The sequence below is a fragment of the Ipomoea nil genome, unplaced genomic scaffold (assembly GCF_001879475.1).
Source record: "Ipomoea nil cultivar Tokyo-kokei standard unplaced genomic scaffold, Asagao_1.1 scaffold3256, whole genome shotgun sequence".
Lineage (NCBI taxonomy): Eukaryota > Viridiplantae > Streptophyta > Magnoliopsida > Solanales > Convolvulaceae > Ipomoea > Ipomoea nil.
Window position 1 is genome coordinate 151164 of NW_017619684.1, and position 12906 is coordinate 164069.

The window sequence follows — 12906 nt, forward strand, 5'->3', positions numbered from 1 at the left end:
CAAATCTATTATCTACAATGTATGCTTTCATGGCTAACAAATATAGAGGATTGTCATGACTCTAATATATCCCAATTATAAAATGGCTCTATGGTCAGGTCCTAAATGCAATAGAATCCATAAGCTCACATGTAGGCCAACAATGGATCATTTCATAGTAAACCATTCTTCTTCCATTTGTATTCCTTAGTTCCTACCCTTTTGATATTGTCTATCTTAATTTCATGTTTTTTTATGCTTCATCAGAAGCTCAAACTTTAAAATTTTGAAAATATTAACCATACCACACTATTGGAGATAGAAGAATGAAAGACAACAATTTTAATTCTTCAAACCTGAATACATAATGGAAATATGTAAAGTAGACATTAACATCACATACTTAAGTATGAGCAATATCAAAGAAATAGTTTGTGTGGCGGTCATAAAATTTTTTCCTTCAAAAAATGTGTTTATTAAACACATAGGAAAATTGAAATATATTTGAGACAAAAGTGTTTGAGAGGAAATATTTGTGTAAAAAGAAAAAAAGTTGTTTCCAAGTGTTTATTGGAATGAAGTTGGTATAAAAGTATTATGTGCGATTGTTTACGGCTAGCAAATTTTTCTTAATCGGAGAGATGATGAAAACAAAAGACGCATAAGAAAGTTGAAATCAATTTCAAACAAAAGTGTTCGAGATGAATATTTATGTAAAAAAAAAAAAAAAAAAAAAGTAGTTTCCTAGTGTCATTGGAAGTTGATATGACAGTATGTGTCATTGTTCATGCCTACCAAATTTGTCTTACTCGTATAGACAATGAAGACTGAGCAAGAAAGCGAATTGAAAAGCAATCACCATCTCAACAAAATTCAAAATAAGAAGTAATGGTGGAGAAGGGGAATATTGTCTTTTTGGTCCGGAAGTAGTTTGTGGCAATGCTAATGGTTGGAGTTGGTGATGGATGAGTGTTAGGTGGGAGATCTAAGTAGTAATGGTGTTTTGAAGGATCGATAATGCTTTGCTTCGGATAGATCTACAAGAATTTTTGTATGTAGTGTAGTTAAAGGTCAGGTTTCAAAAGTAATTTTAGAGAGTTTTGGATGAGTTTTGTTGGAGATTACATTCAAGATGGTGGTTTAAAGTGTGTAGAAGGAAGACACTCTTGTCCCACATTGGAAGGATAAGGGACTAATTCCCACCTTTTTAATACCAACCCATTTGGAAGGCTTAAACTATTGTAGAGAGAGAAGGAAAGGGAACCCCACACGCGCGCGCCGCAGTCGCCGCCCGCCCGGCACGGCTCGCGCGGTGGGGTGGGCGTTTTACTCGGGCTTTATTTTAATTTCGAGTTTTTTCCCTTTTAGAGGTAGATTTCATGTAGAGCATTTCATGTAGTTCCACACATTAAGTTGTGGTGGAACAAGTCTTCCTATTCTTGTGGGCATTTTCACCACAATTCTTCCTAAAATCGTGGAACATGAATGGCTGAGAGGGGAGGGACGGGTATTTTCAATACTATAAATACCCTGTTTCTCCTCAGTTCTATTGACTCATCAAATTCTCTTCTTCTCTTCTGCAATCCTGAGCTTCGGTGTTAACTGGTCGAAAACAACCGGTAAGACTACAACCGTCTCCGGGAAATTTTTGCTTTTAAGGTAGTGTCTTGCACACGTCACCAATCCCTTCAGGATTCATCCATTCTCAGCCTATAAAAAACAGTAGCCCCAGGTCTACGACATATTCTATCCGAATTTTCCCCAACAGTTAAAAGCAAAAATATTCTTAATTTTTATTTCGGATATGATGTCGAGCTTCGTACCTAAGCCTGCATCTGACCTTGCCAAGCTTCAACCTCTTGACGGCTTAAACTATCGTCGTTGGGCAGTCAAGATGCTCATACACATCGAATCTGCTGAACTGGAATACGTTCTCACGTATGTTCCTGAACCTGCTCAAGCGAAAGCTGCTGACTCCACTAATCCTCAAACAGAGGACGGCTCCACTTCAACCCCTGCGTCTGTAACACCTGAACCTGTCACAACTGACAAGTCTCAAGACATCCGGGCTAAGTTCGAGCGGGACAACAAAACGGTTCGCGGTCTTCTGCTGCATCACATGTCTGACAACCTGTTAGACATCTATGCTAAATACAAATATGCAAAGGAGATCTGGGACATGGTCAAAAGGAAGTATGGCGCTGATGATGCTGGTCGGAGGAAGTACACGGTTGGGAGGTGGCTCAACTATCGTATGGGGGATACGAAACCAGTGATCGAGCAAGTGCACGAATATGAGAATCTGGTGTCCGACCTTGAAGCTGAACTCATTCCGGTAAGTGAAGTGCTACAAACCTATGCCTTACTTGAGAAGTTGCCAGAATCTTGGGGAGAGTTTCAAAACAAAGTAAAACATGAGTCCAAGGATTACTCCTGGGAAGAGATGGTCAATCACATCAACATAGAAGACGCCTATCGACAAAGGTCTGTTTCTAATTCTGGTACGTTAAAAGCTAACATGGTTGAATCCAGTGATGTTAAAGGTGATAGGTCCAGAACTGGGAGTGGTGGACAAAATAAAGGCTGGAAAAGAGGAGTCAAAGCCAACAATAACAACAAGTTCAAAAACAACTAGAAGAAAGGGAAAGGAGGACCTTGTTACGTCTGTGGGAAGAACGGTCATCGCGCGGCGCAGTGCTATCGCCGATGGGGCGCAAACGACCAAAAGAATGTCCAACAAGAGAATAAACATCAAGCAAACGTGGTGGAAGAGACTGAAGTCATAGCAGCGGTTGTGACGCTGGAAGCAAATGTGGTGACTGGCACGGAAGAATGGATCATAGACACTGGAGCAACTCGGCACTTCTGTGCGAGTAGGATCGTGTTCAAGGAGTTTCGTGCCTTCACTCAAGGACAAGGAGATCAAGTCTATATGGGAAACGACAGTACTGCTGAGGTAAGAGGAGTAGGAACAGTAGAGATAAAACTCGATTCCACAAAGTATCTGTTTCTGTCTAATGTGTTGTATGTCCCCACTATGCGGAGGAACTTGGTCTCAGGGCCCTTGTTGGTTAGGGCCGGGATCAAACTTGTGTTTGAATCCGAGAGGATGATCATAACCCGTAGAGGGGAGTACCTAGGGAAGGCTTATTTACGTGGGGGGCTGTTTGTTTTGCCCCTCATTGCATTCACTTCTGCAAACTTTGAAACTTTCATGAATAATCTTGCCACACGTAATGGCGGTTCTGCGTATATTGCTGTTTCTTTTGATGTATGGCATGCTAGATTAGGACACATTGGTCTCAAATGCATGAGTAGATTAAAAACCATGAATATGCTCTCAAACGTGCAAGATGATTCGCTTTCTCAATGTGAAGTATGTGCTGAAGCTAAACTAGCTAGAAAACCTTTCATTACTGCAAAGCATCATACAACTTGTGCTCTAGAGTTAATACACTCAGACATAGCTGATTTTAAAAATACTGAGACAAAAGGAGGAAAGCGATATTATATATCCTTTATAGATGATTTCACTCGGTTTTCAAAGATATATCTGCTTAGAACTAAAGATGAGGCAGAACAAAAATTTGTAAGCTTTAAAACTGAAGTAGAAAATCAGTTAGAGAAAAAGATAAAAAGACTTAGGTCTGACAGAGGTGGAGAGTATGAGTCTACCTCCCTCAAAACCTTTTGTGAAAAACATGGAATCATTCATGAAGTGACAGCACCCTATACACCACAACAAAATGGTGTGGCTGAAAGGAAAAATAGAACCCTAAAGGAAATGATAAATGCTTTTCTAATAAGCGCAGGCGCTTCTAACTCTTTGTGGGGGGAAGCTGCATTAACAGCTAACCACGTCCTCAACAGGGTACCTCACAAAGGTTATGAAAAAACTCCATATGAGCTATGGAAAGGTTACGCACCCAATCTAAAATACTTCAAAGTGTGGGGGTGCCTGGCCAAGGTAGGTCTTCCTTACTTCAAGAAACCTAATCTTGGCCCTAAAACCTCAGATGCAATATTTGTGGGGTATGCAGAAAATAGCGCTGCATATAGATTTATGTACCTAGACGGCCACTCTATGTGCGAGGCACGAGAGGCCGAGTTCTTCGAACACATATTCCCACTAAAACGTGGATCAAATACCTATGAAAAAGTCTCGTCCTCACTACCTTCAACTTCTGAAACAGAACTTGAGTCAGAAGAACCTAGAAGGAGTAAGAGAAAAAGGACCGAGACAAGTTTTGGGCCTGATTTCATTACGTACATTTCTGAAGTAAATGACATTAATGAAATTTCTGATCAGTTTGTGTGTCAGTTAATTCTAGAGGAGGAACCAAAATCCTTTGAGGCAGTTATGCGCTCAGTCGATGCGGTCTTCTGGAAAGAAGCAATACAAAGTGAGCTAGATTCAATCAAATCTAATCACACTTGGGAGGTTGTAGACCTACCGAAAGGAGCCAAACCTATTGGCTGTAAGTGGATCTTCAAAAGGAAGATGAGACCCGACGGGTCGATTAAAAGGTACAAAGCAAGACTTGTGGCTAAGAGATATAAACAGAAGTTTGGTGAAGACTACTTCTGCACCTATTCTCCTGTAACGAAAATAGCCACAATACGCATATTGTTTGCTCTAGCGTCCTCTCACAAGTGGCTGGTCCATCAAATGGATGTAAAAACAGCTTTCCTAAATGGAGACCTGGAAGAAGAAATTTACATGTCTCAACCTCCTGGATGCGCCAACCCCGGGCAAGAAGGGAAGGTATGTAGACTAGTAAAATCCCTATATGGGTTAAAGCAAGCTCCCAAACAGTGGTACGAGAAGTTCCACAAAACACTGTTAGATCTGGGATACACGGTAAACCGATCAGATGCTTGTTTGTACTCAAAAGAGATTGAGTCTAGCATTGTCTTGATTTGCATTTATGTAGATGATATGCTAATCTTTAGCTCGAATATAAATGCAATAAAAGAGACAAAGAGGTCTCTGTGTGACAAGTTTGATATGAAAGATATGGGCGAAGCTGATGTGATACTTGGAGTGAAAGTCATCAAAGAGAAAGATGGCTACAAGTTATCACAGGGTCACTACACAGAGAAACTGCTAAAGAAGTTTAACAGTTTTGAAGTGAACCCTGCTCAAACTCCATATGACCCAAGTGCAAAACTCTCGAAGAACACAGAGGCAAGTGTGTCTCAAGAGGAATATGCGAAAATAATCGGGAGTCTGATGTTCTTAATGAACTATACCAGACCTGATATTGCACTTGCGGTAAATCGACTAAGTCGATACACTCATAATCCCAGCGATACCCATTGGAATGCACTAAAGAGGGTGTTACGCTATCTAAAGGGAACGATGAACTGGGGATTGCACTTTTCTAGCTTCCCAGCGTCCCTAGAGGGGTATTGCGATGCGAATTGGGTGAATGATAGTGATGAGGTGAGCTCCACCAGCGGGTATGTTTTTACCATGGGAGGAGCAGCAGTATCGTGGAAGTCCACGAAACAGGCATGCATAGCCAGATCAACGATGGAAGCTGAATTTATAGCTCTTGATCTAGCAGGGCAAGAGGCTGAGTGGCTTAGAAACCTACTGGCAGACGTGCCTTTGTGGGGTCTTCTACGCCGTCAGTGCCCATACATTGTGACTCACAAGCTGCGATATGCGTAGCCAAAAATAGTGCCTATAATGGTAAGAGGAGACACATAAGAGTCAGACATGAGTCTGTGAGACAACTAATTCTAAGTGGCGTACTTTCACTAGAATATGTGAAATCCGAAAAGAACATTGCAGATCCTCTCACGAAGGGGCTAAACAAAAGAACCATCCTCGAAACATCGAGGGAGATGGGCTTAATAGCGATACAGTGAGCAAACATCGAGGTTATATAAACCTGGAAGCTAAACACACCTATTCAGAGATAGGTCTCAGGTCAAAGAGTTGACCTTACGAGAAAGACCAAGTTATATATTCTTACAGGGTGATTGCTGGTGTGTGAACTGAGTTCAAAACTAACTCTTCTTTCGATAGTTCAAGATCTAATTCACTATCAAAGGAGAAAGTTACTCAAGTCACTACGTGTCAGTTCAAGGTACAACCACTGACATTAAGATCAGCACTCATGCCAGAAATTCCGTCTTCTTCTTGCCACCTTGAATGTGTGGGGGATTGTTGGAGATTACATTCAAGATGGTGGTTTAAAGTGTGTAGATGGAAGACACTCTTGTCCCACATTGGAAGGATAAGGGACTAATTCCCACTTTTTTAATACCAACCCATTTGGAAGGCTTAAACTATTGTAGAGAGAGAAGGAAAGGGAACCCCACACGCGCGCGCCGCCGCCGCCGCCCGCCCGGCACGGCTCTGTTCGCACGCGCGTCGCGGTGGGGTGGAGTCAACGTTTTACTCGGGCTTTATTTTAATTCCGAGTTTTTTCCCTTTTAGAGGTAGATTTCATGTAGAAATCTACCATCCACACATTAAGTTGTGGTGGAACAAGTCTTCCTATTCTTGTGGGCATTTTCACCACAATTCTTCCTAAAATCGTGGAGCATGAATGGCTGAGAGGGGAGGGGCGGGTATTTTCAATACTATAAATACCCTGCTTCTCCTCAGTTCTATTGACTCATCAAATTCTCTTCTTCTCTTCTGCAATCCTGAGCTTCGGTGTTAACTGGTCGAAAGCAACCGGTAAGACTACAACCGTCTCCGGGAAATTTTTGCTTTTAAGGTAGTGTCTTGCACACATCACCGATCCCTTCAGGATTCATCCATTCTCAGCCTATAAAAAACAGTAGCCCCAGGTCTACGACATATTCTATCCGAATTTTCCCCAACATTTTACACCAACAGTGGCCGACACATGAGGGCTTTGGGGAGAGCATAAGTTCTTTCTTATCTTTTTTTTTTTCTCCTACTGGAGAAAGGGACTATTGCCTTTTTGGTCCGAAAGTAGTTCTATGGCAATGGAATGGTGGGAGTTGGTGATGGATGAGTATTAGGTTGGAAATCTAAGGAGTAATGGTGTTTTGAAGGTTGGACAAGGCCTTATTGGTGATGGATCTACGAATTTTTATATGTGATTAAGGGGTTTCAGAAGTGAACTTAGCGAGTAATAGAGGAGTTTTACAGCAATAGTGGTTGACACATGAAACAATGGAGATGACTATAAACTTTAGAGACAGAGCTAGTCCCACCCCCCCCCCCCCCCCTCTCCCGGTACTAGGAGGGCTTTTGAGAGGGCAGCAACTCGTTCTTATAAAGTAGTTTTGTGGCAATGGTAATGTTTGGAATTGGTGATAGATGAGTATTAGGTGGGGGATCTAAGGAGTAATGATGTGTTAAAGGTTGGATAAGGCTTTGCTGGTGATGAATCTACAAGTTCTTGTTTGTGATTAAGGGGTTTCAAAAGTGAATTTAGATGGTTGTGGAGGAGTTTTACACCAATAGTGGTTGACACATGAAACAATAGTAACTACAAACTTTAGAAGTCCCTTGAAGTAACTGAAGCAGCCAAACAAAAGTGTTAGTTTTCTATTGGGGAAACGGCGCTTTTGGCCCCTCAATTGTTTTCGTTTTGGAAATTTAGCCCCTCTCAATTAATTTGAGCAAACTTAACCCTTTAATTGTTCATAATGTAGCACATTTGGTCCCTCATGTTATATAATTAGAATTATTTTTAATAATTTATATAATTTATTCATTCAAAATTAAAAATATTTCTATAATAAATAAATACATAAATTAAAAAATCAAAAATTCAAAAATTCAAAAAAAAAAAAAAAAAAAAAGAAGAAGAACTGCCGCCGCCGACTGTTCTTCTTCTTCTTCTTCTTCTTCTTCTTCTTCTTTTTTTTTTTTAAAAATTTTTTTTTAATTTTTTTTTAATTTTTAAATTTTTTTAATTTATGTATTTATTTATTATAAAAATATTTTAAATTTTGAATGAACAAATTATATAAATTATTAAAAATAATTCTAATTATATAACATGAGGGACCAAATGTGCTACATTTTGAACAATTAAAGGGTTAAGTTTGCTCAAATCAATTAAGAGAGGCTAAATTTCCAAAACTAAAACAATTGAGGGGCCAAAAGCGCCGTTTCCCCTTTTCTATTTTAGTATAATTTTATTTTGTATTTTTGGTTTTTATTTTTATTTTTTATTTTTTATTTTTATTTTTATGGATTTTAAAGTTGTTGGACCTTTTTCTATCCCTTTAATTGTGTTGTGCTTTTAATTATGTTTGAAACATTATTATTAATGCATCCTTATATAGTAAACAAATCTATTATTTGCAATGTATTCTTTCAGAGTTAACAAATTTATTATATGCTTAACTCAAATGGCAAATGAATTACTAATACAATTACTAAAAAAATCTATTATTTGCAATGTTTGCTTTCACGGTTAACAAATATATTATATGCTTAACTCAAACGACAAATGAATTGCTAATACAATTACTAAATTAGAAGCTTGACGTGACTCAATATGTATCCTAATTCTAAAATGGCTCTATGGTCAAGTCCTATCCCAATTCTAAAATTACTATATGGTCAAGTCTTATCCCAATTCTAAAATGGCTATATGGTCAAGTCCTAAATGCATTAGGGTCCATAATCTCACCTATAGGCCAACGATGGATCATTTCATAATAAACCATTCTTCTACCTTTTGCATCCCTTTCTTAGTTTTTCCCCTTTTAATCTTGTCTATCTTAATTTCATGTTCTTTATACTTTATGAAGCTAAAACTTCAAAATTTAGAAAACCTTAAGCATACCACACTATTGGATAGAGAAGAAATAAAAACAACAATTTTGCCTCTTAAAACCCGAATTCATAATGGCAATATTTCAAGTACGCATTTACATCAGACTTAAGTATGAGCAATATCAAAGAAATAATTTGCATGGTAGTCATCAACATTTTTCTTTTTCCTTCCAAAAATGTGTTGATTGCTGCAGCTTCAAGCTTCTCTCACTGAACTCCATTCAGGTGCATAAAATACAAATAAGCGAAAGAACAAACCTGAACAACCTGTCACACAAGAGTTGACTCAGCCGCTGGGTGCAGAAAGGAACAAGTTCTTGATCACAATCCACAGCATGATCATAGACTAAATTCATCCATCAAAGCCCCAAGTTCCACACTATCTCTTCCTCTCTGCCAATAAGGAAAATATTACCACCACCATCCCCCAACCCCCACCCCCCCACCCCCCACCCCAACTCCAAAACATCATTTTTCACCTAAACAACCAAAAAATCACTTCAAAATCAGTATTCCCCCAAAAATCAAATCTCAATCAAGGAAGAAATTAACATGAAAAATAATTATATAAATAAAATGAGGAAAATGCATATGCATTAGTTGTAAATTTTACACAACGATTCAAGAAGAGAATGCAAACTCCACGCATGATGTTGAGCTGCTTGAGAGTGCGAAAATAATGAAGAAAAAGAAGTACCATGATATGCCTGAAGAGCATTTAACAACTAAAATAAAGGAATTTTTAGAGGGTGGTAAGCATTTCATTGTCATGGATGATGTGTGGACCACAAGACTAGAAATATTTGAAAAATGTTTTTCGAAATAACATGAGAGGGAGTAGAATCTCTTAATAACTAGGCATGAGAATGTAGCTATATATGCAGATTCTGCTTGTAAGTCACACACTCTTTAAAATTTTAAAGAAATGATGAAAGTTGGGAGTTACTAGAAGAAGGTTCTTCTCAAGGGAAGTTGTCCTTTTGAGCTAAAACAGGGCAGAAACATATAGCTATAAAGTGCAATGGATTACCACTTGCAATAGCAATTGTTGCTAGTGTATTGGACAAAGACACCAACAATCACTACTTCTGCCAGTGGGAGTCCACCGCATTTTATAGCAATGCATTCCCCGTCCCTTTCGAGCTCAATAAAGCAACTTTCTTTGATAAAACCCTTCCTCTTCAGTAACTCCCAACTGTCCTCATTTCTTACAAATTTTGAAGGGTGCAGTTTACGAGAAGGTATCTGCGTATAGCTGCATGCCCATGCTAAGATGTGAAGAGGACTCTATTGCTTCCCATTTTATTGGAGAAAACAAATTTCAAGTAATTCCTATCTTGCTTGGTCTACACATCATCCACAACAACAAAATACTTCCAACCTTTGAAGCCTCCTTTATTAGCTATCTGTGCTATTCAAACACATCATGATATTCTTTGTTCTTCTTGGTAATGTTACTCTCAAGATGTTGATTAATTTCTGCCCTTGAAACATACATTCAAAGGTGAGTTCACAACAATCCTTTATAGTTTTTGCCCCTCTATCAAACCCCATCACATCATCCCTTCCTTCCACCACACAACAGGAGCCCTGTTAACAAATTCAAGAAAATTAAGTCGAGGAAAAATGAAAGATTGACTTCAAAATGGAACAATTTCTTTAAGATATTACCGTTATCCACACAATAAAAATCAAAATGAAGTTAATAATAGGAAGATTCACTAGAAAAATCCCTTTGAACTTTATGTAATGATTATAAACTACTTTAAAACTTTATCTTATGCTTATCAACATTTTTTTGAGCATGATTACTAGGCTTTATGTCAATCTGTTAATTACAGATAGTTTCAAAATCCATACTTGAATCATATCCAGCAACTATAAACAAAAACAAAAACCAAAAAAAAAAAAAAAAAGAAGCTAAAAGGGTAATATGATAGCACTGAAGATAACAAGATATCATGGTAGGATATTTGAAGCTAGAGGAAAATGAGTAATTGGAAATAAATTACATGAATAAATAAAATAAATTAAAATAATAAAACACACAAATTTCACACTCATTACTAGTGAACTAACAACCACGTTTTGAAACTAATAATCTAATTAAAATTCCATTTTGAGCTGTTCAGAGTATAAATTCCAGATTGACATAAAAGATCGATTATTGAGCCATTGAGGTACTTGAATCTTGTGATACCTTTCTTTGGAGGGACTTAGGGTTTAAGTCCGATTGGCGTAACGCTAGCACTGTGCTCTCTTCTAATCTTGTGCATCATTCCCGATTGGCCTCGATCTGCATCGGCCTTTGACTAATAAGCAACTTCGCGGCGGAGAAAATGAAATATTGATGAATAAAAACTGTAAATTTTGAGGATGAAACTTGAGAGGCTGAGAGAGAGAGAGAGTTAAGAGATTTGTGTTGACTGCGGACCCTAAAAGGCTAAACCCGCCCCATTTTTATTTATTTATTTATTTGTTAATATGGGTGTAGATACCACTTTAGAGCAATCATAATAGGATGATTTTCAATGATTTTTGTAATTTTTTTGTCCGACAAAAGATTAGTTTTTTTTTTATTTTTTCTTTTGTGGGGCTTGTAGGAGAAAGAAAGTGGAAAAGAACGGTACAATTCTGTGTGTTAACGGCATAGACAGCGCCCAGGGACGGAGGCAAGGGGGGGCAGCTGCCCCCCTCACCCCACCCCCACCCCTACCCTATATATAGCCTTTATATATATATATATATATATATATATATATATATATATATATATGTATGTATATACAGTACATTCAGTGGCGGACTCAGGAATTTTTTTCAGTGGGGGCAAAATATTAAAGCAAAATTGATAATTAGAAAAAAAAAACACTTAAAAAGTATAGTCATAAATAATGTTGAATATAAGAAAATTATAAAACACATCAAAAAATTATAAAAAATATTCATAACAAAATATGAACATAATCAATTTGATAAAATAATTTGAATAAAAGATCCATTATAAATTACACATCTCATCTCATTATATTAATATATAAAGGCTAAAGTGTCATCCCGCACCCTGAACCATTTGTGATTATTCATCCCGCACCATGAACTGTAAAAAGTGATATTTCGAGCCATCAACCAAATTTTTTTTTTCACCTAGCACTTTTTATAGGTTGTCCGGTAATAACGATGACATGGCACCGGTTTCAACTGCTGATGTGGCCTTTTTATCTAGTCAACGAGTTGTTAGTGTCATCCCGCACCCTGAACCATTTGTGATTATTCATCCCGCACCATGAACTGTAAAAAGTGATATTTCGAGCCATCAACTAATTATTTTTTTTCACCTAGCACTTTTTATAGGTTGTCCGGTAATAACGATGACAAAGATGGAAGGTAGGCATTGGACGAATTTATATTTCAATTTTTCTATTTCTTTTGTACATTTTCCCAATTTCTCCATATTTTTCTTATTTTTGTTTCTTGATTTTTCAGTATTTTTTATTTTTCAAAGATGTTTGTAAACTGCCAATGTAATGTTTGTAAAACTGCAAGTGGTAAATTGCCAATGGTAACATGCCAATGTATTCCATTAAACATAGACATTGATAACGCAGTCAAACTGCTAGTGGTAAACTGCCAATGCAGTCAAAATTGAAATATAAATTCGTCCAATGCCTACCTTCCATCTTTGTCATCGTTATTACCGGACAACCTATAAAAAGTGCTAGGTGAAAAAAAAATAATTAGTTGATGGCTCGAAATATCACTTTTTACAGTTCATGGTGCGGGATGAATAATCACAAATGGTTCAGGGTGCGGGATGACACTAACAACTCGTTGACTAGATAAAAAGGCCACATCAGCAGTTGAAACCGGTGCCATGTCATCGTTATTACCGGACAACCTATAAAAAATGCTAGGTGAAAAAAAAAATTTTGGTTGATGGCTCGAAATATCACTTTTTACAGTTCATGGTGCGGGATGAATAATCACAAATGGTTCAGGGTGCGGGATGACACTTTAGCCATATATAAATGAAAAGAGAAATATTAAAAGCAAATAGAGGGAATCAAACCCTAGCCTGCGTTTAGACTGACCACGCGCTCAACCATCTATGCTAAACCATATTCTATTTACATTTCTCTATTTTT

The 12906-nt window shown here is 37.7% G+C and overlaps 2 long non-coding RNA genes across 2 annotated transcripts; both read right to left on the reverse strand.

Annotated features, from left to right (window-relative positions):
• Positions 1-8785: 8785 nt before the first annotated feature.
• Positions 8786-9174, reverse strand: LOC109169170. The gene is made up of 2 exons (XR_002052184.1): positions 9020-9174; positions 8786-8971 (listed from the first exon to the last, which is right to left on the reverse strand). It is a non-coding gene; the product is annotated as an uncharacterized LOC109169170 (long non-coding RNA).
• A 134-nt stretch (positions 9175-9308) lies between these two features.
• Positions 9309-11168, reverse strand: LOC109169169. Its single transcript, XR_002052183.1, has 2 exons — positions 10962-11168; positions 9309-10351 (listed from the first exon to the last, which is right to left on the reverse strand). It is a non-coding gene; the product is annotated as an uncharacterized LOC109169169 (long non-coding RNA).
• Positions 11169-12906: the final 1738 nt, after the last annotated feature.